At 48.5% G+C, this 27015-nt stretch overlaps 1 protein-coding gene across 2 annotated transcripts in view; it reads right to left on the bottom strand.

The window, feature by feature from the left end:
* The window catches only part of MSS51 (MSS51 mitochondrial translational activator), a 455682-nt gene extending 428967 nt beyond the window's left edge, over positions 1-26715 (bottom strand). Inside the window, exon 1 of one of the 2 annotated variants that reach the window (XM_086941321.1) lies at positions 26327-26715. The gene's annotated coding sequence lies outside the window, so the exon portion shown is untranslated. The remainder of the gene's footprint in view (positions 1-26326) is intronic. The other variant, XM_086941323.1, reaches the window with a different exon arrangement.
* Between the last annotated feature and the right edge of the window lie 300 nt (positions 26716-27015).

Raw genomic sequence — 27015 nt, 5'->3', positions numbered from 1 at the left:
TGGTATTTATACCGTTATCTTTTAATTTTTCAAGGGTTTCTACACATATACAGAACCACTAAATAAATGTGTATATTAAACAAGTCATGAGATTGGGATCAATCTCCTATAGATTGACACGCTGTAGAAAAAGTAACGTTTGCACTTTGCACTTTCACTTTATTTTTTGCACTTAATATTTTAAACATTGGTTTTACTCTAATATAAAATGTACTTTATTTATTTTTTAATAGGTTCTAATTATTTATATATGCCTATTGGGGAGAAGTGTGGCTCACTGGTTAGAGGAGGCAGACCTGGAAGCAGAGGTCAGCCCGGGACCAGGGTTCAATTCCCGGTTCGGCGGGGTCTTGAGTCCTAAAATGTCCATGGACTCGACAATTCTCACTCTAGTGCCTACTCGATTCACGGGTTGCGACTCTGGGCAATACCTTGCTTAATCTCCACAACGGCCCCTCGCGGCAGGATGCCTGGCGTTCACCTTGCGGATACCCTGCCGGGGTTATCTCACAGGGGAATACCAGGACGGGTTCCCTAAGCAAGCACTTAGAGACCGGTTGGTGATTTGCGCTATATAAATTCTTGTACATTTACATTATTGGGATGTGGTTAAAAGAACTCTTTTATGTCTATGAATGTTTTGAATTTCAAACTACAAACAATTGACGTCACCCATCTATGCAAAGTATTTAAACCAATGTAATCGTTCTCACTGTGTCATGTGATCAAGGTCCGAGGCGGGGCGAAACACGTCATGATGTCCATGCACTGAATTAAACACCAAGAAGCACCAGAATTTTGGTCCGTGTCCGTGTTTTGAATACTTGGATTGTGTTTGTTGAAATACGGAATTTCCAAGATATATATATATATATATTTATAAAATAAATTAAAATTAATAGTTTATTAATTGTTTTAAAGTAAATATAGATTAATTATTATGTATGTGTTTAACTTTTTTTATTAAGTGTATCTATTATATTTTTTTATTTATATTAAATCTACTTTATTTTTTCATATTAATATTATTATTTAATGTATTTAATATTTATTATTTGGTTTTATTAATGTAATATTTATTATTTGGTTTTATAAATATATATGTACAAATCGATATTTTATAGAACTATATTTTTTACATCGATTTTTTCCCGATACTTTTGTACTTACCTGTTTAAGTATAGGGAGTCGTTATTTTTGGTTTCTATATTTTTGCATCGATACTTTTTACTTGTATATTTTTAACATCGATATTTTGTCAGTGAACCATATTATATGTATATATATAAATAGTTATACTTTTCACACCATCTCAGAAAAAGTTTACTGTATGAGAAATTGTGAAGCAAACACCAATTTACCTGGGTGCATTAAAGTCTTCTTGTGTTTATTACATAGTAAAATAGGGAAGCCGAGGGTCTACCCTTAACAAATACTTCTCACTTCTCTTTGGTGTATAAAGATGTCGTTCAATTGAGACCATGCCCACATGTATCTCGTATTGGGTGTAAAGATGGTGTAGACGGGGAGTCAGGAAAACGTCCAATGCTAGCAGAGGAGTACTGATTTATCTCCGGCCACCCCACCAGTAGTCAGTCAGTCAGTCAGTCAAAATACACTTTATTCGATTTTTTTTAAAATCATAAAAGGCATAAAATTGACATACAAGGTTAAAATTGGCAAATCATTAATATACAAAGTCAGTGCTAAGCCCAAGTAAACATTTATACTGCAAATTACACAAAATAAAAACAATATAAGCGATACCATGATAAATAAAATGCATTCGGTGGCGCGTATTTATTCTTAATTCTGGAGGCCGCCGCTAGAAAACTAGCCACACAGTAGATAATGCGAGTGTTACTCAACATCTGGAGGTAGATTAATGGGGCCTGACTTGAATAAAGCCGGCCTCCTTCAAAAGAGGTAGTAAATATTTTTTCCTTGGGATGACATAAAACCCACAAAATATCATAAAATGCATGGTATCTTGGTTGGAAAATTTGTCACAATCACACGGAGGAGCCTCTTCTGGTTGGGCCCACGATTGATAACAACCTAGTGAGAGGTGAATCATATTAAACCTAAACTTTGTCAGTAGAAATCTGTGTAGGGGTTTGGTGACAATTTTGAGGTAAGGTTCGAGAGAAGGGGTAGTAATTAGCATTAGATGTGATCTTACTGAGGGTTTCAGTAGTCCCCTCTCCTCTCTGGCCAAACAAGCCCTCTCCAGGAAGTTACTCTTAATCCATTTGACGTCCTCTCTCCTGATACTACACGGTGAAAAGAAAAGTTCAGGTCTCTCCAGATATGTGAAAGTGTTTTTTAGGTAGGTCAACCAGGGTATTCTCATGGCATGATCCATGGACAAAACATCTGACAGAATTGCGTGGTTCAGAGTTAATTCTGAGTTAAGCCATGTTTTAGCCCAGAATACTAGGGGCGCCAATTTAAATTTATCAGTTATATAAGTCAAGCCCACCTCAGAATGGATAGAAAAGGTAGGAGAGGACTTCGAGCCCATTTTCTACCCTTTGAATTTTATCTTGAGCTACATAGCCCCACATGGCTGACCCATAGGTGGCGATAGGGATACATTTGCTGTTATAGACTTTCAAGAGGGCCTCCATTGGCCTAGCCACTAATCTTTTCGAAAAACCCATAAGGGTGGACGTGGAACGGGCCAGGGCTAAACTCTTAGCCTTGGTCTGTGGAACCCACTCCCCCCTCTCGTCGAACAGGACCCCCAAGTAAGAGAAGACTGTAACCCTAGAAACCACATCCCCCTTACAGATGAAGGTTTTAGATTTAGTCTTACTTCTTTGTTGGCCTACCACCATTGAGTGGGATTTTTTGGCGTTGACTCTTAAGTCTAAGTTCTCCATAAAGGACCCGAAGAGGTCCAAAAGAATCTGGAGGCCATTGCCAGTGCGCGCTATTAAAACTGCGTCGTCCGCGTATAGGAGGGCCGGTACGTTGACTCCTCCTACACGCGGAACGTCCGCCGCCCCCTGCCTCAAGGTATTTTCCTAACCCATTGATGTAAATAGTGAAGAGAAGCGGGGCCAGTATGTATCCCTGTCGCACTCCCCTCACTGATTTAAATTTAGACGTGCACCTTCCTTCCTTAGTGACCCTATCTGTGGTAAATAACTCCTGGTGCAGGGAGGCCATAAAATTAACCAATGAGGCATCAATTCCCAACTCCAGTAGGTTGGACCACAGCTTGGACCTATTCACCAAGTCGAAAGCCGAGGAGAGGTCCATAAAGGCCAGAAAAAGGGACCCCTCCTTGGCTACCGTATATTTGGAGATTAAAAGGTGCAAGTTTGAGCATTGATCCAGGGTGCCCCGTTTCTCTCGGAACCCATATTGTATATTCGAGAGACCCCCGCAGACCTCTAAATTCGCCCTTAGCTTAAACAAGAGGACTCTGCCTAAGATCTTAATGGCAGAGTCAAGAAGGAAATGGGTCTGTAGCATGCTGGATCGCCACGTTGCCCCTTTTTAAAAATTGGCACAATGTTTGAGGTTGCCCAGGTGGAAGGAAATGCATTATGATTGGCAGCACAGAAGACGTTTGTTAGCACCTGAGACCATAGGTTCGGGGAGTGTCTATATAGGTCTGCCGGTACACCGTCAGGCCCCGGCGCCTTGTTTTTCGAAGACTCTAAAATGGCTTTCTCCACTTCGTCCTTACTAAAAACTACAGGGGCGGAATCCAGGGGTACCGTTAGGCCACAGAGAGCGAGACAGTCCTTGTCACCATATACTTCTTTGAAGTGGTGAAGCCACCTCTCATCAGGGATGACGCAGTCTGTAACTGCATTCTCTGAATCAGCAAAAAATGGCTCTGTAACTGTATTCTCTGAATCAGCAAAAAATGGCTGATTGATTGTGTCCCAAAATTGTTTACTATCTCGCAGAACGTCTATTGAAAGTAGCTTTTCCCACGCCTCACTTTTAATGGCGTTTTTTCTCCCATTTAAGATTTTTTTATGTTCCCTTCTCAAATTGGTAATGAGGGCCTTATCTCTCGGGGTAGATGTGAGGGCTTGCTTAAGGCGCCTGTGCATTCTCGAGCAATTGGCGTCAAACCATTTGTGGGGCATTTCCCTTCTCTGACTCTGCTGTGACGTCAGGTCCCTCGAGATTTGTGCACATACTGACTGAAAGGCCACTGTAATTTCGAGATTGGAGGCCTTTGGGTCCAAACAGGTCGCTATGTGGCCCTCAATTTTGGGAAGTAGAATAGCAGTGAAACTTTCTGGGACCGCCTTTCCCCATTTGAGCCGTCTGCCCTGGTCTGTAGGCACCAATGTAGACCATGTCTGGGAAGTACCAAGCTGTTTACGCATGGAATCACCCCACATCAACTCCAACAACAAAGGGTTGTGGTCACTATGGGTGGAGACAATAGCTTTATACTTCCTGACCTTAGCGATGATCCCTGGGGTCGCAAAGATATAATCTATAACAGAACCCTGGTCCGTGCCCTTGTATGTACATAATCTCTCAACCCCGTATAGAATGGTTCATATATATTAAAATTGGCCAGTAACTCTTCAATATCTTCTCCTGACTTTGTATGTTCAAAGTGTGGGGCCGTCGCACCTGGGAAACCCTAATGCTCTCCTGTGTAACAGGGATTACCACATAGGTGAGTGTTAAAATTGCCCATTAAAATGAGCTTGAAATTAGTGTAATTATTTAGACTGAGTTTACCTAAGAATTCATCCAGGGAGGGGATGTGATCATTCTCCACTGCCCTATCCCAGGAGTTATAAAAGTTAATTAGAAAAAGTGTGCAGGCAGAAGAAACTGTCCATTCCACAATTAAAAGGTTCGGGGAACCTGACTCCAACTGCTTAAATGACCCAGTGAGCTGTAAGGAAAAGAGAAAAAGGAGACCCCCTTAGCTCTGCCTGTGGTGCTAGGTGTTGCAGGGACGGCAAGGCTGGTAAAACCATCCAACCAAAAGCTTGCGGAGGTGTCCCTTGATTCTTGTATGGCTATCACATTGTGGCTACTAACAAAGTTAATCCAAGCTGTATCTGCCCTTTTCGCTCTGATTCCTGCAATGTTCCAGCTAATAAATTTGCACAGTGCTATGCCCTCATCAGTCGGGGTGCCATTTACCGGGGACAACATTGGGGCTGGTTGTCAGTCAATATCCTCTATGTCAGCGAGTGGAGAGAATCTGTTGAACAGAACTGGGTCTGGGCCTACACCCAAGATAAGAGGTCTACCCCGTCTGGACCTTTCTGTAACTGCTCTCCAACCGTTCCCTACCATGGCCGAGTAACGTGACCTAAGGTGTAGATCTGCAGGTGAGTGTTGTTTGCCAGACGGCGGATAAAAAAAGCCCAAGGGAACCGGTCTCATATTCCCAGTGTCTCTGATCGCTGAACCGTCCCAAAACAGGCTGTCCGCCAGGTTTGGACTGTCAAAATTAACTATGACGCAGTCACCCTTCATGTTTTTGGGGCAGTAGCCAATCCAGCCCACCCTTCTAGCCATTATGATCCTGTTAGCAATGTTTTCCCCACCACTACTAGTGTCAGCACACCATTGGCTGGCCTTTTGTATTAGTGCCGCTGTGGGTTCTAACTCCCCATTTGCTAGCGCGGGAACCCCTATGAACACGGCAACTAAGGGTGCGGCGTCCAGGGGCAGATCTAAGTGTAATTGACACGCCTTGGCCCTTGTGCTGGTTACTTGGCATTGATTCTCAGGGTACGTGTCAGTATCTCCCGAAGTTGGCTGGGTAGTAGGGGCGCTACTTAGAGGGTTGCTAGGGGCCCATGCCCTGGGGATGTCTACAGTCCCTCCCTCGCATAACAATGGTGGGACCGTTAGACTTACTGCGTTTTGTGATGTAATGTCTGCGCAACTCTTGACCCCCCTTGTTGGGTCCTGGACAGGGTCCAGTTTCTTAACCAAATTGTCAATTAGAGCACATTTCTTTAGGAGGCCGGCGAGGCAAGTGTTCATGGTATCGACGATGTCTTTCGCTATGCCCACTAACAAGGGTTCAATACGAGCAATAAAAAGCGCTTTAAGTGCTCACCAAAATTCTCCATGTCCAAATGTTCACAGGTGTTCGCACTCTCAGGCTTTTTCCTCTTTTGGTGGTAGCTTTTTTCTTCTCAAGCCCGAGCCCCTGAGGCTGACTTTGCAAAGTCGGGACAGGGGAGCGGGCTTGTGCTGGGCGGGTAATGCTAACAGCGCAGGGGTTAGAGTTTAAGACTGCCACTTCTGGCTCTAGTGGGATATGTGAGGCCGGGGCAATGTCTGGGGTAGTGTGCAGGCTGATAGATATAGGAGATAACAAGCCCAGCTCTTGTTGGGCTGTAGCTATTTCCTTTGACAAAGCCCCCACTGCAGATGTGAGATAGGAAATAATAGACTCTGAGTGTCTCGGTACTTGGCCTTCTTGCCCCCCTCCTCAGAGTTTGTGGTGTTCTTGCGCTTACCCATAGTTCGATGTCAGAGGGGTGGCCCAGCCCTGCCTCCTCCTGCCCCTGGCGGCCACAGACGGCCCGCCCTTTGCCTGGGCTTAGCCCGGCGCCGCCCGCGCGCGTCCCGCGGGGCGGGGATGGTCCACCACGGATATCTGGTATATAACTGATGCCTCACGGGACACCGAGTCCCAAGTGCTGTGTGCCGTCCGCTCCCTTTGCTGGCTCGTGGGTCCAAGTCTCTGTATTCCCGGTTGCCTGGACAGTTGGTTCCCCCAGGCGCTGCGTCTCCCGCGAAGCGGGAGGCGCGAGGTCAATTTTAGCTGCCGGCGAGGGGTGGGCGGGGCTGTGCGGCGCTGATGCCTCACGGAACACCGAGTCCCAAGCGCTGTGTGCCGTACGCTCCCTTTGCTGGCTCATGGGTCCAAGTCTCTGTATTCCCGGTTGCCTGGACAGTTGGTTCCCCCAGGCGCTGCGTCTCCCCACCAGTAATTTTGATTGTCTTGGTCCAGGGTGTTGAACCAGACACTGAAACACACTTTCCTGGAGCCCTCCTGAGTTGCTGAACATTGACCTGGTGCAAAGGCCAAGGTGGGAGTAGCTTAAAACTCCTCTCACGTTGCCTCAGACCCTCGACTTACAATATCTTGTAGAATATCCCAATTGTTTGTGATGTTCCCTTTCTTCCAAGGGTATGACCTTGCTGCAGAGCACAAGGCCTGTGTATTGCTCAGAAATGCTGACATCATTTCTCAAAGGTTTTGTCATTTAGATGACAGGAAATTTCCTAGACAGAAGGAGCCCATATTTACCTGACTTGTCAGGGCCATGATGGAGGGGATGGAAGTCCTTGCTCCGCTGGAAAAGCTGTGCCATATTGTCCTGGTGCCACATTGCTAACGTTGCTGGCCTGTCCTTTGTTTTTCCACTGTTTGCCTCGACAGTCTAGAGGTCCACTGCAAGTCCTGCATGATTTTTGCTGCTGTTCAACAGCAGAGCCCTTCTCTTTGCTCACCAGGGTGTGCACCCAAACTGTACTGCTCCTCATAATCGAGGTTGGCTGCTGCCCTTAATACTAAGAAATGGGGGGAATTACAGAAACCTTTTACCTTTAGCCTATGAGTACAGACAACAACTATATTCTGAGTGCTCAATCTGTGCTCTCCACCATCACTGGGGTACTTACATGCCTTCAAGATGTATCAACTTGTTAACCTATCCGGTGCACTTCAAGAAGCAACTATTGGCCATCTGCCTAGGTGATCTGCCGTCCCTGTCAGACAAATAACTTTGGCGACACAATGAGCCAAAAACATGCAGACTATGTGACGCCGCAGATGAGGACTTTGTGCATCTGGTTTGTATATGCCCTGAAATGAAGAATGCGCGTCAACTACATTTAAAGTACTTATTTAATGAGCGAGGGATTCGTACGTGCAGAACAGCCATCTTGAGAAGCTTGGACTCTACTGACCCTCAGCTAAATTGCAAACTAGTGAAGTTTCTTCATCTCATGATAGAGCAATAAAACGAGCTTGCAAGTAGTATCCAACATCTCAAGCTACAAGACTGTATGACACTGATAGAAGGATAAAATTGTAGCAAATGACGATATCTAGAACTGTTGAATCCTGTTTGCTACAACAGATGCATACCCTATTTGAATAATCTGGTGAAAACTGAAAAGTCCCTGCCATGAATATATCTTATAAAATTGTATTTTATATTCCATGATATTATGTGATATACCAATATTTTTTAATATAACGTTTTAATGAAAATGGAGTAACATCCTTTTAACATGTTTTTAATTTGTATTTGTATTGTGATGGTTTTTATTAACTAAAAACAATAAAACAATAATCAATAATAGTATCAACTTGATACTTGTTATGTAGCATGTTGCAATGGTGCATGTTTGAAATTTGAGAAAAAAACATTTCGCCTTTGTGTAGCTGCGTGACCTCCATGCCCCTTGTTACTTGATAAATTTGGGCCTAATCCAATGAGTAGTTGTGTTTGTCTGATCCTCGAAAGGAGACTGCACGAGTCCAGAGTGGAATTTACAGGGACAGAACTGCTTCTTGTTGTTTCCTCAAGGCCCGAATCAGGCCTAAGTACTGGAGCATCCCAACTTATTGACTACTGCATCAAAGACAGCCAAGAAGAGTGAGATGCCAAGGAATCACAAGGACCTTACAAGCCAGATGTGACCAATGGAGTGGCTCTATGATGTGACAGATACAGATGAGGACCTGCAGTGATCACTTCAGGACTGTAACTCTGGTGAGCAGGTATCATTCCAGCCAACCCAATTCAATCTGTTACTTGGCGGTAGCCTGTAACTGCCCTTTTCTGGTTTCTGAAAGAACCTAATTTGGGACCTATTTGAATGTTCTCTCAATCCCTTACAGTTAAAGAGATTACATCATTTCAAGGTATAGATGGCTCCTTATTTTATATTCCAGTTCACCAGTCTCAACTAGTGAGTCTGTGGGCCACTGAGTGTGCCTGGTCCCATGGGTGTCCATGTCAACCGTAAACCTCCACCATGCCTGCACAATTTAGATATCATGGACCTTGGACTATAGATTCTAGCAGAGAAAGGGGTTCGATGGCTTCTCTGTTTGCTAGAAGAACTCCGGCATGCGAAGCCCCCTTGTGGTGAACTAAGACTCTAGCACAAAATCCGTCCACAATTGGTATCACCTGAGCTGTGTCCTCTGACAGATATAGACTACCAGATCTTTATAATCCTCATTAACTGGACAGCCGGACTTGGTCAAATGCCAATCTGTGTCCCAGCCTTCCTTTTCAGCAATGGATGGGCACTGTTTATTGTATATGATGAGGTTTGGGTTACTCAGATCTTTGCAATATCGCACCTTATTCTCAGTCACTTGGGTTGTTTGCTGAGGAACAGGGGCACAGTTCCGACATACGATAGTCAACTTGTTACACTTTTAGCGCTGTTTAGTACTTTCGCCTCATCAAGTGGCCGAAGATGCCTGACACATTCCCTAAAGTTATTTACTGCATAGTGTTATACTGCATAAGAGCTACAGTAATATTAATATGTTTATTGTGTGGTTAGTTAATACCGCTACAATTAACAGTAACATGGACAATGTTAGAAATTCCAAGCCAGAAGACATTCAAAACAGTTTTTACATTTAGCACAGAGTCATTGCAAACAGTAGTCATGTGAATTGTCTTAAAAACAGGTCACAATGTCTTTCGAACTTATAACAATTGACGAAAATCCTGATCCTGACAACTGCACTCGCTCCTAATAAAAACAGACTGCAGTGTGCAACAAAGAAGAGAAGCAACAACTTTTATCAGCGAGAGATAGACGCAAGGCCTAATGTTCGCACTAAGGCAAGCGCGGTAGTTTGAATTTCACCTTTTAGGGATGTGTTGGAGCAGACAACTGTTCTAGTGGCTTATTAGAGCAAAGCTCAGGGTGCAATACCAAAAATAGCAGCAAGATTTCATGAACAAGCTGAGCTGAATACAAGAGAAACAAAAAAGAAACACTGAAGCCAACCTAATGGTCGTACTCGAGACTGACACTTAATTTACATTTATGTGATATATAACAGAAGGGACCCCCTGATACTGCTAGATAGTTCCTAGACCAGGGCACAAATATTATAAAAATAACTTATCCTAGGCAACTAATAAGTCCTGGGGGGATAACAGGTACTGTGGAACATTAATTGTTGTAGCCAAACAAAAAATCACCTAATGTAGTGCACATCAAAATATTAACAATAGGAAAAAGTATTGTTCATGATTAGTTTATTAAAATTACACAAAATATTTAATCAAATCATTGACATACTTAAAAAATCATACAGTTACGTTCATATAAATTTTACAAATGACAATATTACAAGTGACAATGGTTTCAATTTATACATATATTTGATAAAAACAATTTTAAAAAAACCAAACAAGTGGGGTAAATGATTTGTCTCATCAATTTACATTTAGCCATTAAAGATAGCGCTAACACGGGCAGCTGCTCCCATGACTGATAGAGGCAAAGTGCAATCTATGTGATAGCAGTAAGGGTTTCATGGACAAGCTTAACTATAAACAAAGAGCAAATAAGCAGCAGAAAACCAGGAGCTTTAACAGCACTTTGCCTTGGAGGACTGTGGCGCTAGCGGGTTATCCCATAAAGTGTTTGCAGCTGTAGCTGGAGTTACAAAGTGCAGAGTGCAGTGTGTAAGGTGGCAACAGACTTTTATCAGCAAGATGTGGACGTGAGAACCGAAAGCTAATGACTGGGACAAGCACCTAGTGTACACTTTGCATTCAGAAGGAAGAGCCAGTGCAAACAACTACTCCAGTAGCTAATAATAGCAAGGTGCAAAGTGCAGTCGATGAAATAGCAATGAGAATTTCATAAACAAACTCAGCTGTGGGCGAATGAACAAGTAAACATCACTGTAGCCAGGAGCATGCACTCAGCTTCCTTAAACTTGAGATCATTCAATTGGGAATGTTTGCCTTTGTGGCCAGTGGTGCTAGTGGGCAATCCTTCGGCTGGCGGCAGGGGCTGCACCACACGTTGATGCCCCCAGGCAGAGCTTCATAACCACTAGAGCCACAAACGTAACCAGCGAGATGATCAGATTGGCATTGTCAGGTTTGAGAGCAGTAACGATTGCCGGCCTGCACGAACACGTGCCCAATGTATTCCATTCCGACTTTAGGAGTATTTTCTGTTCCTCAAGCACGGCTGGGCAGCTATAAACGACGTGTTGAAAAGATTTGTCTTACAGTCCATATTCCACAGCCCCTACATTTTGTTGATTCTGAGGTTCAGCACCACCTGGCTAGGTGGTACAAGAACGACCATTCCCCGAGCCTGATGGCCATAAATCCTGCTTTTTTATACTTTGAGTATGTGCACTCCAGGTAAGGTTGAAATCGCCTTCGTTGGTAGCAGTTGATCAGGGGCTGCCTTAGGCATGTGCAAGCTGTGCACCTGCACAGGGCCACCAAACCCCAGGGGCCACCACGCCAATATATATCCTTAATATAATAATCCTCTGAGGATGGATACAAATTTGCGTGGCGGCCCCTGGCAGGGATTTGGCGGCCTCCGGCTCTGTTCCACTTCCAAACACCTTCCTGAGCTCTGTGGGGGGGGCTCCGCCCTGCCCAGACCCCCTCTTCCGGGGCCCCCTACTTACGCTTCCTGCCCAGGGCCACCATGAGCCTAGAGCCGTCCCTGAGTTGATGATAGGCCACGTGTGCCTGTGCTTTGCTTGGACATCCATGTCAGACTGAAATGAGAAAGAGAAAGCAAACTCGCTCTTCAATGCATTGCTTCAAGGCATTATGACTTAAGTGTAGAGCCCAGAGCACTCTGACATTCAAGATGCTGCCGCTATCCTCAGAGGTATTGGAAATGGGTTTTCCTCTGGCCACCAGTTTGAATTTCATCCCACAGTTGGGCCTCTAAGCTTCCTCTCCTGGTAAGCCAAACTTGGTGGCAGAGATTTAGGAACGCACCTGCCCCGGCCACCCGCTGGTCGAAAAGGCCGAATTCCAGCTAGATCTAGGCAGCTGAGGAGGATCTCAGCAGTCGAAGAGCAGTCTTATCAATCTTGGTGACCAGCCTATTTAGAAGCTTGCCATCTCTTCTCAGCAAGATTTTGATACTATAAGCCAAGGATGGAATGGTTGTTGCCCTCATTACCTTTGGGAGCGGGATAAGACTGCCCCCCCCCCCTCCCAAGAGCTATAATTATCTTTAGAGTCATATATCTAAGCCAATAACTCTCTAAGAGCACTTTGTATGTATGGACGTAAAGGGATTTATATAGTGTGCAATGTGAGAAGCTAGCTTGGTATATGATGCAGACTTATGGAAGTGGGCACCGTGCACCAATTCAGACAAACCTTACGCTGATTTTAGTGCTCTTAGACACCCTTAGAAAGCTCTCTAAATTGTAGCTGTGGAGAGCAGCCTTCAGGCTTAGTCCAGAAGGAGGTTAAAGCAGTTTCTTTTACCAGAACATAATCTTATTGATATAGATTAGGTAAAAACGAACCACACAGTATATTTATAAAAATATGTATTTATTATATACCACTCACTAACACATACAGGTATCTCGTAGCCGGAGATACACACAATGCACACAATACTTTTTAATAGAAACAGGTGAGAAGCACGTGATACACAGTGGTCATCGGGGGGGACCAAACCATATACTAAATTAGTGAATGCGAACCACGACTCTAGTCAAGACTGTACCCAGAAGACATAGAATTGTCAGGGATCCAAGGAGCCACCCGAGGTAAGTAACAAGGAGCCCCACAGAGGTCTTGTGCTAATTGGGAACACGACTCGGTGATCAATACAAGTCAATAGGTAAGGCGCAGTTGCAATTTTAAAGAATAGGGACTCTTCCCAATGGACTCTGAAGAAAACCCATGGAAGACAGAAGGTTGGAGAGTCACCCCAACCAAGGATACCCTAGGAACCAGGATACCTACACCACGGACACTGGGTGCGTAGGTGTGAAGTGGCGTTGGAAACCGCCGTCAATTCCAATGGAGGACTTCAGAAAGATGCTGCTGCTGGAGAAGGTGAAAGTGTCCGGTGGAACCCAAAGGTGGATTCAAGCTGTGAAGAACCTGCAAGCAGAGGGGACAGAGGCTATGCCACTCAGGAGTGACCAGGAGGCATGGAAGACGAATGCCCACCATTGTCAGTGCTGCAGGGGAGCTGACGGTGACCTTAGAACTGCAGCTGTGTGGAACAGACAATGCTGTGATAGACCAGGAGCTGTATACGAGCTGTCCCACATAGGATGTCGAGAGTTGAGGGGTCAGTGTCCGGCAGGAGCACCAACAAGCCTTGGCAACTGCAACCAACATGGAAGTGGAGAATGGTGCAATGTCGGGACCAGTAACGTCCAGGAGACTCACCACAAGCAGGAGAGTAAAGGCAGGCCCGAGCAATCAGGGGAGGCTTGAGAATATGAAGATGACCCTCAAGAGGACCCACAGGCTGGAGGCACTGGAGTCGCAAGAGGATCTCGAGCAGCTCACCAAAGATGCAAGCCCACGGTGCAATAGATGTGGTGAGGATGAAGATCTTGATCACCAGAGATGCTGGAGGTTGGAGCTACTTGGAGCCTGAATATTTTGGTGGAAGGAAGCCAACAACCCTTTGTAACTGCAAACCGACGCAGTGCAAAGGGGTACTGCAGCTCCAATGAGGGATACTTGTCTCAAACTTGGTGAGAGGACAGGGCAGGACTCTAGGGATGTGAAGAACTACCACCTGTGTTGCTGAGCCTTTCAGAGTCTGTGGGAGCACAGGATCAGCAGACCAGTCAGCTTAGTTGTGGTGCCTGCAGATACGGGGAAGTGACTCCTTCACTTCAAGAGAGATTCCTTCAGGTGTCTTGGATGCCGCCACAGGTCTTGGGATGTTCCTGTATGGTGCACAGGCACGGACATTGCTGCAGACAAGCAGAGCGATGAGATCAGGAGTAGCAGGAGCCATCCTAGTTGCAGCCTTGATGCCCAGAGCTAAGTCCAGCGAAGTCCAGAGTGCCCAGAAGATCGAAGATGAAGTGGTGTCAGAAATTAATCTTGTTCCACAATGAATCTAGGGACCCACCCACAGGTAAGCCCTTAAATACCCTAAGGAAAGGGTTGGGATGATTCAGGGGTCCCTCCCAAAGGATGGGCTGGTCAATGGGAGGATCCTCCCCTGTTCTTTGACAAGTTTTGCGCCAGAGAAAGAGCCAACGGCTCCCTGAACTGGCTTGAATTGGACTATGCATGGAGGGCATCAAGTGTGCCCTGCATGCAGACTATGTGGCGCTGGCAAGTGTTCCCACCTTGCTCCAATACATTGAATCCTGTCTGGGAGGTGTTCAAAGCTCACTGTAAAAGGATACCTATTGTTCTGCCTTCCCGTGCCCGTGCTTAGCTCAGCAGCAGGAGGGCAGAAACGTGTCTCTGGCAGGCAGCAGCCCTTGCTTGCTGTCCAGGTCTGGAACACTGGTACCAGGAGTACTGAGGGCCTAACAGGGGTCTTTCCAGTGCTTGGAATCATACCTCCCACACCGTTTAAGGTGTGGGAGTATGATTCCAACATGTTTGATACCAAACATGATAGGATTTATTGCAGCCAGTTTTGAGATGGTCACCGGGTAATGGCGCAGTGGCCCTCTATAAGTCATATGGCTGCCTCACTCATAACTCAGGAGAATGGACTCCGTAGTTCATACGGGTGTCCTGCTCATGCAGGGGCACCCTCATGCTTAGAGCCAAGCACCCTGCCTTCAGGATTGCAAAGGCCTGCTGTAGGGGTTACTTATAGGTTTTAAGTGCAGTGATCTTAAATATAGAAAAACCTATATCTTTCATAAGTGGGGCTAACACCAGCTTACACAGGCTGCAATGATTGAATTAATGAATGAATGAATTAATTAATTAATTAAGCAGCATTTATAGAGTGCATAGCTACCCGTAGGCATCCCAGTGATGGGGAATAACAATAGCTTCAAAGAATCACTTAGGAAAGAGCCATGTTTTCATCAGCTTACGGAAGGCCAGGTGATTGGGTTCCCTTTGTAACTGAAGAAGAAGGGAGTTCCATAGTTTGGCAGCATTATATGAGAATAGCCGGCCATCACTTCTAACTCTCTTAATTCTGGGGACGACTGCCAGGTATTGCTCATCTTAGCACAGTCACCTATTAGCTCGATGGGGCTTGACCATAGGGGAGAGAATCTCTGGTCCTTTCCCTCCTATCAGCTTGTGCGTAATGCATAGGGCCTTAAAGTAGACTCTTTCCCGGACGGGGAGCTAATGGAGAGCTTTCATGGTGGGTTTTGCAGACTGCCTGCTGTGAGTCCCCATGAGGATCCTTAAGGCGCAGTTCTGTACTAGTTGAAGTTTGGCAAGAACCGAACTCGGGGCTTCAGGGTATAAGGTATTGCCGTAGTCCAGGTGTGGAAGAATAAGCACCTGGACCATGAGCTTTCTTGCCTGAAAGGGGAGCAGAGGAAGCACTTTACGCAGCATCCTTATGATGTCAAAGCAAGAGGCCACCACCTTTCTGGCCTGGACTTTAAAGCTAAGGCCTGAATCCAGCCAAAAGCCCAGGTTTTTTATCTCTGACTTGGGGACAGGTGCCGAGCCCATTGAGGCTGGCCACATAATGTCTGCCTTAAAAAGAAAAGGATTGCCAAGGAGCATGAGCTTTTGATTTTAGATAAGAGTGTTTCATTCACTTGGCTACATCTTCAAGGCAGGTACAGAGGCAGGTGGAGGCCCTGTCTGAGTGGTTAAGCGCAACAGCCAGTTGGGTGTCATCAGCATAGGTCACAATGTTCACCCCATTGGAAAGGACAATGTCCGCAAGAGGTGTAAGTGTTAAAAAGTGTGGGGCTCAGGGAAGATCCCTGAGGAACCCCGCAGTGGAGGGGCCAGGATTTCGAGGTGGCCTCACCCTCGAACACCTGGAAAGATCTTCCCTCCAGAAAGGATTGCAGCCAGGTTAAGGCTACTCCGGAAACACACAAATTTCTATGTCGTTGGAGCAGAATTAGGTGGTTGACCGTGTCAACGGCCGCACTGAGATCTAAAAGAATCATGGCAGAGGGGCTTCCTGCAACGAAAATCTCTCTGGATGCTTCCACGACTGCTAATAGAGCCATTTCTGTACCTTGGCGGGGGCAAAAGCCAGTTTGAGAGGGATGGAGAAAATTATTAGATTCCAGATGAGCAGAAAGTGCCAAATTGACATGCTTTTCGAGTATGTTGCTAATTCCTGGGAGGAGCGAGATAGGTCGGTAGTTGCCCAGACAGTCTGGGTCCAGGCTATTTTTTCAAAAGGGATTTGACAATGGCTTTTTTCCATAGGGGGGGGACCACCCCGGCAGAGATGGAGGAGTTGATCAAATCCAGAATGACTGGACCAACTGACTCTGCCACCTGGTTCAAAATCTTAGGTGGGTCTGGTCTCTGAGCGACCCCCTCTTAACGAGTACAGAGATGGTCTGAAGTGATTAATAGTTCATTAAGGGGAAGGTTTTTTGAGAGTGTTCCTTAATCCCTGTGTAGGAATACTCAGGATGAGGGATAGTGTAACAATCGGTTGGGGCAAAGGATCCGTAGATCGTTTGAATTTTGTTATGAAAATATTCTGAAAGTTCGTTGCAACATTGGTCCGTAGCTAAGGGAGTACCGGGGAGAGAAGGGGCTCTCAGTAATTTCTATACAATTCTAAATGTTTCACTGGGGAGTTAGCTGCTGAGGAGATTTTTTCCTCTAAGTAAGAGGCCTGGGATTTTTTAATTTAGAGCTTGTAGATTTTGATATCCTCTCTATATTCCTTTTTCTTGTTCGGGGAGAAGTCCTTTCTGCAATGGCAGGCCTGTAGTTACAAATTGAGTGGTCTCCCATGGGTGGCATAATACATGCTTCAGCCCATAGGGAAACCCTGTTGTACCTATGCCCTGGGTACCTAAGTACCATATACTAGGGACTCATAAGGTTGCACCACTGTTCAAATTGGGATGTACCTAAGTACTTAACAAAACCGATTTAGAGGAGAAAGCACGGAGACTGGGGTCCTGATTAGCAGGATCCCAGTCAGACTAGTCAGAAACAGCATCACATCAAGCTAAAAGTGGGGGTAACCATAAAGCGGATCCTACTTTCCTACATGCTCCTAGGTACATATCAATGGATGGATGTGCAGGTTAGGGTAGAGAGGAAGAATAAGAGATAGGACTAATTTTAGCTGTCATTTATTTCTATGTAAAATAAAAAAACATACATGTTTCAAAGCTATAGTACATAGAGTTTGTTGAGTGCAGTTGTTTATGTCAATCAGTAACCACTGAGTACCCCGGGACCAACAGAAAAGGTCTCATATGCCCCTTTCTGTTTCCTATGCTGCCCTAGACATGTGTGTGCACCAGGAGCTCACTGCTTTTCATGCTACCCTGGACCTATGTGTGTGCCAGGAGCTCGCTGCTTTCAATGCTACCCTGGACTTTGGGTGTGCCAGGAGCTCGCTGTTTTCTATGCTACCCTGGACCTGTGTGTGTGCCAGGAGCTTGCTGCTTTCCATGCTGTCCTGGATCTGAGTGTGTGCCAGGAGCTTGCTGCTTTCCATGCTGTCCTGGATCTGTGTGCTTGCCAGGAGCAGGCTGCTCTCCATGCTGTCCTGGATCTGAGTGCATGCCAGGAGCTCGCTGCTTTCCATGCTGTCCTGGATCTGAGTGTGTGCCAGGAACTCGCTGCTTTCCATGCTGCCCTGGATCTAAGTGCACGCTAGGAGCTTGCTCCTTTCCATGCTGTCCTGGCACTGTGTGTGCGCCAGGAGCTCGCTGCTTTCCATGCTGTCCTGGATCTGAGTGTGTGCCAGGAGCTTTCTGCTTTCGATGCTGTCCTGGATCTGTGTGCGCACCAGGAGCTCGCTGCTTTTCATGCTACCCTGGACCTATGTGTACGCCAGGAACTCGCTGCTTTCAATGCTACACTGGACTTGAAGTGCGCCAGGAGCTCGCTGCTTTCAATGCTACCCTGGACCTGTGTGTGTGCCAGGAGTTCGCTGCTTTCAATGCTACCCTGGACCTGTGTGTGTGCCAGGAGCTTGCTGCTTTCCATGTGGTCCTGGATCTGAGTGCGTGCCACGAGCTTGCTCCTTTCCATGCTGTCCTAGAACTATGTATGCGCCAGGAGCTCGCTGCTTTCCATGCTACCCTGGACCTGTGTGTGCGCCAGGAGCTCGCTGCTTTCCATGCTGCCCTGGACCTGTGCGCACCAGAAGCTCATTGCTTTCTATGCTGCCCTGGACCTGTGTGTGCGCCATGAGCTTGCTGCCTTCCATGCTGCTCTGGACCTGTGCCTGCCAGGAGCTCACTGCTTGCCATGCTGGCCTGGACCAGTGCACGCTAGGAGCTAGCTGCTTTCCATGCTGCCCTGGACCTGTGCATTCCAAGAGCTACCTGCTTTCCATGCTGCCCTGGGCCTGCTTGTGTGCTAGGAGCTTGCTGCTTTTCCTGCTGCCCTGTACGTGTGCGCCAGGAGCTTGCTGCCTTCCATGCTGCCCTGGATCTGTGCGCGCTAGCTGCTTTCCATGCTGCCCTGGACTTGCTTGCATGCTAGGTGCTAACTGCTTTCCATGCTGCCCTGGACCAGTGTGTATGCCAGGACCTCGCTGCCTTCCATGCTGCTCTGGACCTGTGCATGCCAGGAGCTCACTGCTTTCCATGCTGCCCTGGACTTGTGCGCACCAGAAGCTCATTGCTTTCCATGCTGCCCTGTACCTGTGTGTGCGCCAGGAGCTTGCTGCCTTCCATGCTGCTCTGGACCTGTGCCTGCCAGGAGCTCACTGCTTGCCATGTTGCCCTGGACCAGTGCGAGCCAGGAGCTAGCTGCTTTCCATGCTGCCCTGGATCTGTGCATGCCAAGAGCTAGCTGCTTTCCATGCTGCCCTGGGCATGTGCACTAGGAGCTCGCTGCTTTTCATGCTGCCCTGTACATGTGCGCCAGGAGCTTGCTGCTCTGGACCTGTGCACACAGGAGCTTGCTGCTTTCCATGCTGCTCTGGACCTGTGCACGCTAGCTACTTTCCATGCTGTCTTGGACCTGTTCAAGCTAGCTGCTTTCCATGCTGCCCTGGACTTGCTTGTGTGCGAGGAGCTAGCTGCTTTCCATGCTGCCCTGGACCAGTGAGTACGCCAGGAGCTCGCTGCCTTCCAGGCTGCTCTTAACCTGTGCGTGCCAAGAGCTTGATGCCTTCCAGGCTGCTCTGGACCAGTGCAGGCCAGGAGCTCGCTGCTCGTTGCTTTCAATGTTGCCCTGGACCTGTGCACGCCAGGAGCTCACTGCTATCCATGCTGACCTGGAGCTGTGCACACCAGGAGCTTGATGCTTTCCATGCTGCCCTGGGTCTGCTTGGGTGGTAGGAGTTTGCTGCTTTTTATGCCGCCCTGGACCTGTGTGTGCGTCAGGAGCTTGCTGCCTTCCATGCTGCCCTGGACCTGTGCGAGCCAGGAGCTTGCTGCTTTCCATGCTGCCATGAACCTGTGCACGCTAGCTGCTTCCCATGCTGCCCTGGACCTGCTTGCCTGCTCAGAGCTAACTGCTTTCCATGCTGGCCTGGACCTGTGTGTGTGCCAGGAGCTCACTGCCTTCCATGCTGCTCTGGACCTGTACGCTCCGGGAGCTCGCTGCTTTCCATGCTGCCCTGGACCTGGGTGCGTGTGAGGTGCTAGCTGCTTTCCATGCTGCCCTGGACCTGTGCACGCCATGAGCTTGCTGCTTTCCATGCTGCCCTGGACCTGTGTTCGCTAGGAGCTCGCTGCCTTCCATGCTGCCCTGGACCTGTGCGCCCTAGGAGCTCACTGCTTTCCATGCTGAAGCTGAGCCTGAATGAATCTTGCTCTGTCGATGCCCATGGGGGAAGGGGTGCACGTTTGTACATGAGTACGTATGGCTTCCGCCCAGGCTGTGTTTGTTTTGAGAGAATGTTGCAGTGTACAGCTTACGCCCAGGCAGTGCCTGTTTTGAGAGAATGTTGCAGTTGGTGATCATGCGGGGAGGAGCGAGGGTGACATATGGGAGCGTAAGAGTATGTGTTCCTGCGTGTGTGAAAGGAAGAATGTTTTGTCTTTCACAGGGCCAGTCCATCATACATTTCTGTGTATTAAAGGTAGGTCACGTAAAATCATAATTACAATAAAAGTCGAAAAGCACCATGTCAAGGTTTTTTAGTGCTTTCCTACAATACAGAACAGCATTTAAAAACATAGAGGGCTGGCACACCGATGTCCCACAGCTACATGCACCACCCAGCACCTCGACAGCAAAAGAGTATGCCATTTTTAGGTCTCGGCCTGCGTAGGCTGCTGCGCAGTCTCGCTCCCGAGATTTTATGTTTCTAGAGTAGGGAGGTAAACGAGCTAGCTCTTCTCCATTGGCTTGCTTCCTAAACGGCCACCAGCCATTGGAGAAGAGCTGTGTCAGTAACTTTAAGCCCCGTCCATTTCGGATTGAGGGGCGTGTTTTTTGCTGTCCTTTCTCTCAATGACGTCTTCAGTCACTCAACAAAAAACACGCCCCCCAGTCTGAAAAGGACGGGGCTTATCCGCAGCTGCTGCCACCATTTTGCTTGTTTTTATCCCTAGCAGGTGCCCACCCCGCCAGGGACCTTGCCACTATTCCGATACCCCTAGCGGGTGCCCACCCCGCCAGGGACTTTGCCTTAAAGAGGGTGCCTACCCCTCATTTTGCCCCGATAAACTCACCGCCGCTGGCCCAGGAATCCCCGGCTGGGCTGCTGCTGTCGTCACGAGGCTGCCGCGCTGGGATTGGTCCCAGTCCTGGGCGTTGCCTCACAACAAAGAGGAAGTTGCCGATGAAAGCGAGGACGGGAGCCTACCCCGCCTCCCAGGACGTCCCGGCACCGGAGAGGAGAAGCCAGGCCAGAGTCCCCGGGGCTCCCATGAGCGGGAGAGAGCCCCGCCCGAAGAGGAGTGTTCCAGGAGGCTAAGAAGCCGCCCCGTGCCTTGCTGGTCTCCCGTGTGGAGAGGGAGACCAGAGATGCCCCCGAGGTTGAGGGTTGGGTGTTGCAGTACGGGCATAGCTCTGGTTGCGCAGGCTGTGTTAGCTGCATCGGTGGGGTTTGGAGTAGCAGACACCGAGGGTACGCATCCTGGAGGATGACGATAGCCCCGGCCTGAGTGCAGTGCATTACCGATCTGCTATGGCGAGCACATTCCTGACCGTTGGCCGGCTTGTGCCACCTGTTGCGACGTGGTGGTGGAGGGGACGGCGAGCTTTGCGGCAGCTACGGGATTGACTCGAGTGTTGCTCTGCCACGGCAGCCCATTTCCTAGCCTCCAGACTTTCTCGCTCCATGTCGTCAGGTCGGAGGGCACAGGGCCGCAAGGGAGGCGGAGGCTCACATTCCGCATGTAGCGAAGAGGGTTACTCCGTGCACGTGTGAGTGGGGGGCTCAGGGCGCGACCTTTTAATATCCTACGGGCACCGGAAGCCCGAGGTAGTCCATCCGGGGCCCAAGCGTCACAGTTTAAGTCGGACCAATGTTCCCTGCTGCGGTGTGTCTGTCCGCAATTGTTTCAGCATGGGTCCGACCGAGGCTTGAGAAGGGCGTGTTCTGGGTCTGTGGAGAAAGGATGGTGTTGGGCGTGTTGCAGAGCCGCTTAAAACGATTTGCGGTATTTCAGCCCAGTGTTCCACAGTGGGTTTTGCGTGATTAGTCCAATAAACCCCCGCCATCCTATCCACTGCAGGCTCCCAAATGCGCAAGAACCGTGGCTTCCATTGTTAGCTTGCGCTGAGGCCCACGAGGGGGGAGCTTGCTGCCGGGTGCAGCGTGGCCTGAGCGGGTGGCGAGTAGAGGGGGGTGGCGTGCTGGCCTTGGTTTGGATAGCCTCCATCACCCCCTCCCACCCAGACCATTTGGCGGATTCGCAATGGGTCCCACAGCCCCTCACCACCACCCCCCTCCCCAGACCGCTTCGGCGGGTGAGCATTTGGTTCTCAGCGGTTCCCATTAGAGGTGGATCGGCATCAATCGGACCTTTTAGAAGCGGGGGGGGGGTTCTCTGGGACACCCTTACTCCACCGCCGTCCGCAACATGTCCGGGCTCGGTAAGTTGCTTATAAAAACTGGTCGGCATCTAGTTGGGGGGGTCGGCAGCCTGCCATTGTCCCAGCTGCAGGGTGCACTCTGGGCAGCTGCATGGTGCAGTCTGGTACTGCAGGCCATCGAGGGGTTGACTACACCATGCGTGGCCATCACTGTGTCACAATGGGACCTCAGCTCCCTTTGCAAGTCCCGCGTGGGTTGGGTTATGATCTTGCATAGGACCTGGGCAGTGTGTGTGTGTGGCGCTGTGTGTGTGTGTGTGTGTGTGTGGCGCTCTGTGTGTGTGGCACTCTGTGTGTGTGTGTGTGTGGCGCTCTGTGTGTTTGTGTGTGGAGCTCTGTGTGTGTGTGGCGCTCAGGGTGTGTGTGTGTGGCGCTCTGGGTGTGTGTGTGGCGCTCTGTGTGTGTGTGTGTGTGTGTGTTGCTCTGTGTGTGTGTGGTGTGCTGTGTGTGTGTGGCGCGCTGTGTGTGTGTGTGTGGCGCACTGTGTGTGTGTGTGTGGCGCTGTGTGTGTGTGTGGCGTGCTGTGTGTGTGGCGCTCTGCGTGTGTGTGTGTGTGGCGCTCTGTGTGTGTGTGTGGCGCTCTGTGTGTGTATGTGGTGTTCTCTGTGTGTGTGTGACGCTCTGTGTGTGTGGCGCTGTGTGGCGCTCTGTGTGTGTGGCGCTGTGTGTGGTGCTGTATGTGTGTGTGGTGCTGTGTGTGTGGTGGTGTGTGTGTGTGGCGCTCTGTGTGTGTGTGTGTGTGGTGCTGTGTGTGTGTGTGTGTGTGACCCTCTGTGTGTGTGTGTGTGTGTGGGTGTGTGTGTGTGTGTGTGTGTGGCACTCTGTGTGTGTGTTTTGCTCTGTTTGTGACCCAATCCCCTGCAGAACCCCCACCCCCCCTGAACATCCTCAATGACTGGAAGCCAATCTCCACTGAGGACACCATCCGTCTGATGAACTCTATCCACTCAGGATCCCCCACAGACCCTTGCCCTCACCACATCTTTAACAAAGCAGACTCCATTATTGCACCGCACCTCCGAGACGTCATCAACTGCTCCCTCAACTCCGCAACCTTCCCGGAAAGCTGGAAACATGCCGAACTCAGCGCCCTCCTGAAGAAACCCACAGCTGACCCCACCGAACTCAAAAACTATCGCCCTATCTTACTCCTTCCATTCCCGGCCAAAGTCATTGAGAAAGCTGTCAACAACCAGCTCGCCGCATTCCTCGAAACCAACAAATCCCTCGACTCCTCACAGTCCGGCTTCCGAGCCAAGCACAGCACCGAAACCGCCCTCATCGCAGCAACAGACGACATTCGAACTCTACTGGACAATGGAGACACAGTCGCCCTCATCCTCCTCGACCTCTCCGCAGCCTTCGACTCAGTCTGCCATAGCACCCTTCTACAGCGCCTCAAAAACATCGGAATACAAGGAAAAGCACTGGAATGGATCACCTCGTTCCTCTCCGGAAGAACCCAGAGAGTCCGCCTTCCACCATTCAAGTCAGAGGCTACTGAAGTCATCTGCGGCGTACCTCAAGGGTCCTCACTCAGTCCCACCCTCTTCAACGTTTACATGAGCCCCCTCGCGGCCATCGCACGCCAACATAACCTCAACATCATCTCCTACGCCGACGACACTCAACTGATCCTATCACTCACCAGAGACCCTAACACGGCCAAAACCAACCTACACGAAGGAATGAAAGAAGTAGCCGAATGGATGAAGCACAGCCGTCTGAAACTGAACTCAGACAAAACAGAAGTCCTCATCTTAGGTACCTCCCCCTCCGCCTGGGACGACTCTTGGTGGCCAGAGGCCCTTGGAAAAGCACCCATCCCGACGGACCACGCACGGAACCTGGGCGTCATCCTGGATTCCTCACTCTCGATGAACAGACAAGTCAACGCCGTTTCTTCATCTTGCTTCAACATTCTTCGCATGCTCAAAAAAACATTTCGCTGGATCCCTACCGAAACTAGAAAAACAGTCACCCACGCTCTGGTCACGAGCCGACTGGACTACGGAAACACCCTCTACGCCGGCACCACCGCAAAACTCCAGAAAAAACTACAACGCATCCAGAACGCCTCAGCCAGGCTCATATTAGACATCCCGCGTAAAGAACACATCTCTGATCACCTGAAAAACCTCCACTGGCTCCCCGTCAATAAGAGGATCACTTTCCGGCTCCTAACCCACGCACACAAAGCACTCTACGAAATCGGACCCGAATGCCTCAACACACGACTATCCTTCTACACCCCCTCCCGCCAGCTACGATCCTCCAACCAAGCCCTTGCCACTGTACCTCGCATCAACAAAACCACCATGGGAGGTAGATCCTTCTCCTACCTAGCAGCTAAAACTTGGAACTCACTTCCCACTCACCTTCGCCTTACTCAGAACCACCTAGCATTCAGAAAGCAACTCAAAACGTGGATATTCGACAAGTAACTCCCCACCCTTCTTCAAGCGCCTTGAGACCCTCTGGGTATGTAGCGCGCTATACAAATCTTTTGACTTGACTTGACTTGACTTGTGTGTATAGGGCTCTGGGTGTGATGGGGGGCTCTGTGTGGGTCTGTGTGTTTGTGTGTGACATTTGCGAGAGATTAAGCTATTCGCATTGTAAATGACAGTGCCATTTTTCAAGCCCAACACATAAATAAAAATTAACAATGCCAATAGCTCTAACTTTTGCAAAGGCGAGACCGTTGCATTGTAAATGCTTGTTATACAGCGGGATCCATGCTCTCATTTTAAGATCCAAAGCTGCCGCTGTTGGGGTAACTGTTCCGCTACAACAGGGGCCAGGGCTACGTAAAATAATGTGATCCGCATCCGGGAGTGCAACACTGGAGTACTGAAGGTCAAAATGCTCAGTGCATTAATTACTTACTGTGGGCAACTTGCAAATTAAGGGGCTAACTTCACCCTTCGGCTTTGTGAAATTGACAAAATACTTGCAATCGAGTTGAGAGCATGAACACGTGCTTAAAACCCCTCGAATTGCATATCTGTTGCAGTGAGTCCTGCATACATGTGATTCTGTGTTATAAGAGTTGAGAATGAGATCTTTGACTCCTGCAACCATGAAGCCTGGAGTTTGAATCAGGCATAACCAACTAAACTAACTGCGTCATTCTTGGCAAACACTGCGCTTAGAACCCCTGTAACGTCCGTGCAAGGAGCTATATGCAAATAAAACAGAGAGATACAATGTAAACCCCCTGTTTTATTTGCATTTACTATACATAATATATATAAATCGCCAAAAGGAGACCGGTGAGGAGTGGGCGGTGCGCGTAGCAAAACAGATGAACAGCGAAGTAGCAACACAGGGCAAAGAATATGATGAGGAATATATATAAATATAAAAGACGGGAGAGTGAAAACGCTATCAACTGAATGGAGAGACTCAATAAAAGCTCACAGTGATGGCAGGGGTTAACTTCATTTTGTAGGGTTCGCATTGCGAGCGACCTTAGAGCTTCTGAAGGATGAATCGTGAGGGTGTAAAGCGTAACCATCTTTCCTTTGATTTCAACGCCTTTATATAGATGCAACTACCATGGTAAGCCCTATACACAACTACCATACAATTAAAAAGAATAGTGAACCAATTATTACACCTGGTGCGTAACACAGGGCGCTGGAGACTCTGCGGCGCACGCGCAGACATCCCCCCCCCCACCCATCCCTTCAGTAGCGCCTCACCATATTCTGTGCGTTGGGGGTGGGGGGGGGGTCATTTTGCAATAATCACTCTATTGCACTAACTTCACAGCGCTAAAAATGAAAGGTCCTTCACCAGAGGTCGCCAGATAAAACTGAGCAGTAAAAAATAGGACACTCAAAGTTGATACCATGCAAAATAAATTAGTTTTACAGTGACTTTTTGGAAAGTATGCACGACAAATGGAATTATGTTTAAAAAAAATGAGTACTATCATTACTCAGTTCAGCAAATCTGATATTTAAGGTGGGCGAATGAAATTCAGAGTCAGCCGTGACGGCATGTCCCGCAACTCACGACTTTCCCTAAGACACGCATTATTTCTTTTTACCATGTCTTTGTCATAGTCATTCGATCACGAGTTTTAGTTCAGTGTCCACCTCTTGGAAACATGAATAGAAAAAAACAACACGAATAGAAAGATTAAAGAAACATAAGTGAACAACAATATTTCTTACCGGAAATATTAAACCGTTTGCCCCTTTGTCCCGGTGGGTGCCCAAAAACACACCAGCTCTCGACGCCCTGAGGACTTCTCAAGTGAAGACGCTGATCATGTTCTCAACCTTTCAAAATAAACAGCCACCCGCGCTTCTCCTCCCAGTCGGACCCGGTTTCTGTTCCAGGCGCTACCCGAGGGTCTCTCTCAGATTCCGTGGTTTCTGGCTTCTCAGAAGTCGAGGTGGCAAGCTCCCAGCGGGGGTCAAGTGGCAATCTGTCAGAGTGCCATCTGTCCACCCATGAGGACAGCAGGGCGGCGGCAACGCCCACCCGCTCCAGAGAGGCGGTCGGGATTGATGCTCCACAGGCCAGGTGCGGGCCCGGAGATGTGCGCTTCAGAGGCCTGGAGTCACCGAGGCAGCCTGGGGCCCGTCCTGTCAGCGCAGGGGAGATATTTATACCGTCCTGGCCTCCGTCCAGGCGCTAAATCGAAGGAGGAGTCCGGGAGGGGCGGAGGGGAACGAAGCTGACATATTGATGAAAAGGTCAGGGAAAATATTTAACAGAGTATGTAATAAACTCTATACTACACGGACCCCGCAGTACAAAAACCTGGCGGGTGGTACATGCTGGAATGTTAAGTGCCACATGCCACAACGGCAGTGACTCCTTTTTTTAAATCAAATTATAAGTATCTGATAGAGGC

This window comes from Lissotriton vulgaris, chromosome 10 (assembly GCF_964263255.1).
Source record: "Lissotriton vulgaris chromosome 10, aLisVul1.2, whole genome shotgun sequence".
NCBI lineage: Eukaryota > Metazoa > Chordata > Amphibia > Caudata > Salamandridae > Lissotriton > Lissotriton vulgaris.
This window is presented reverse-complemented; position numbering and strand designations above follow the sequence as displayed.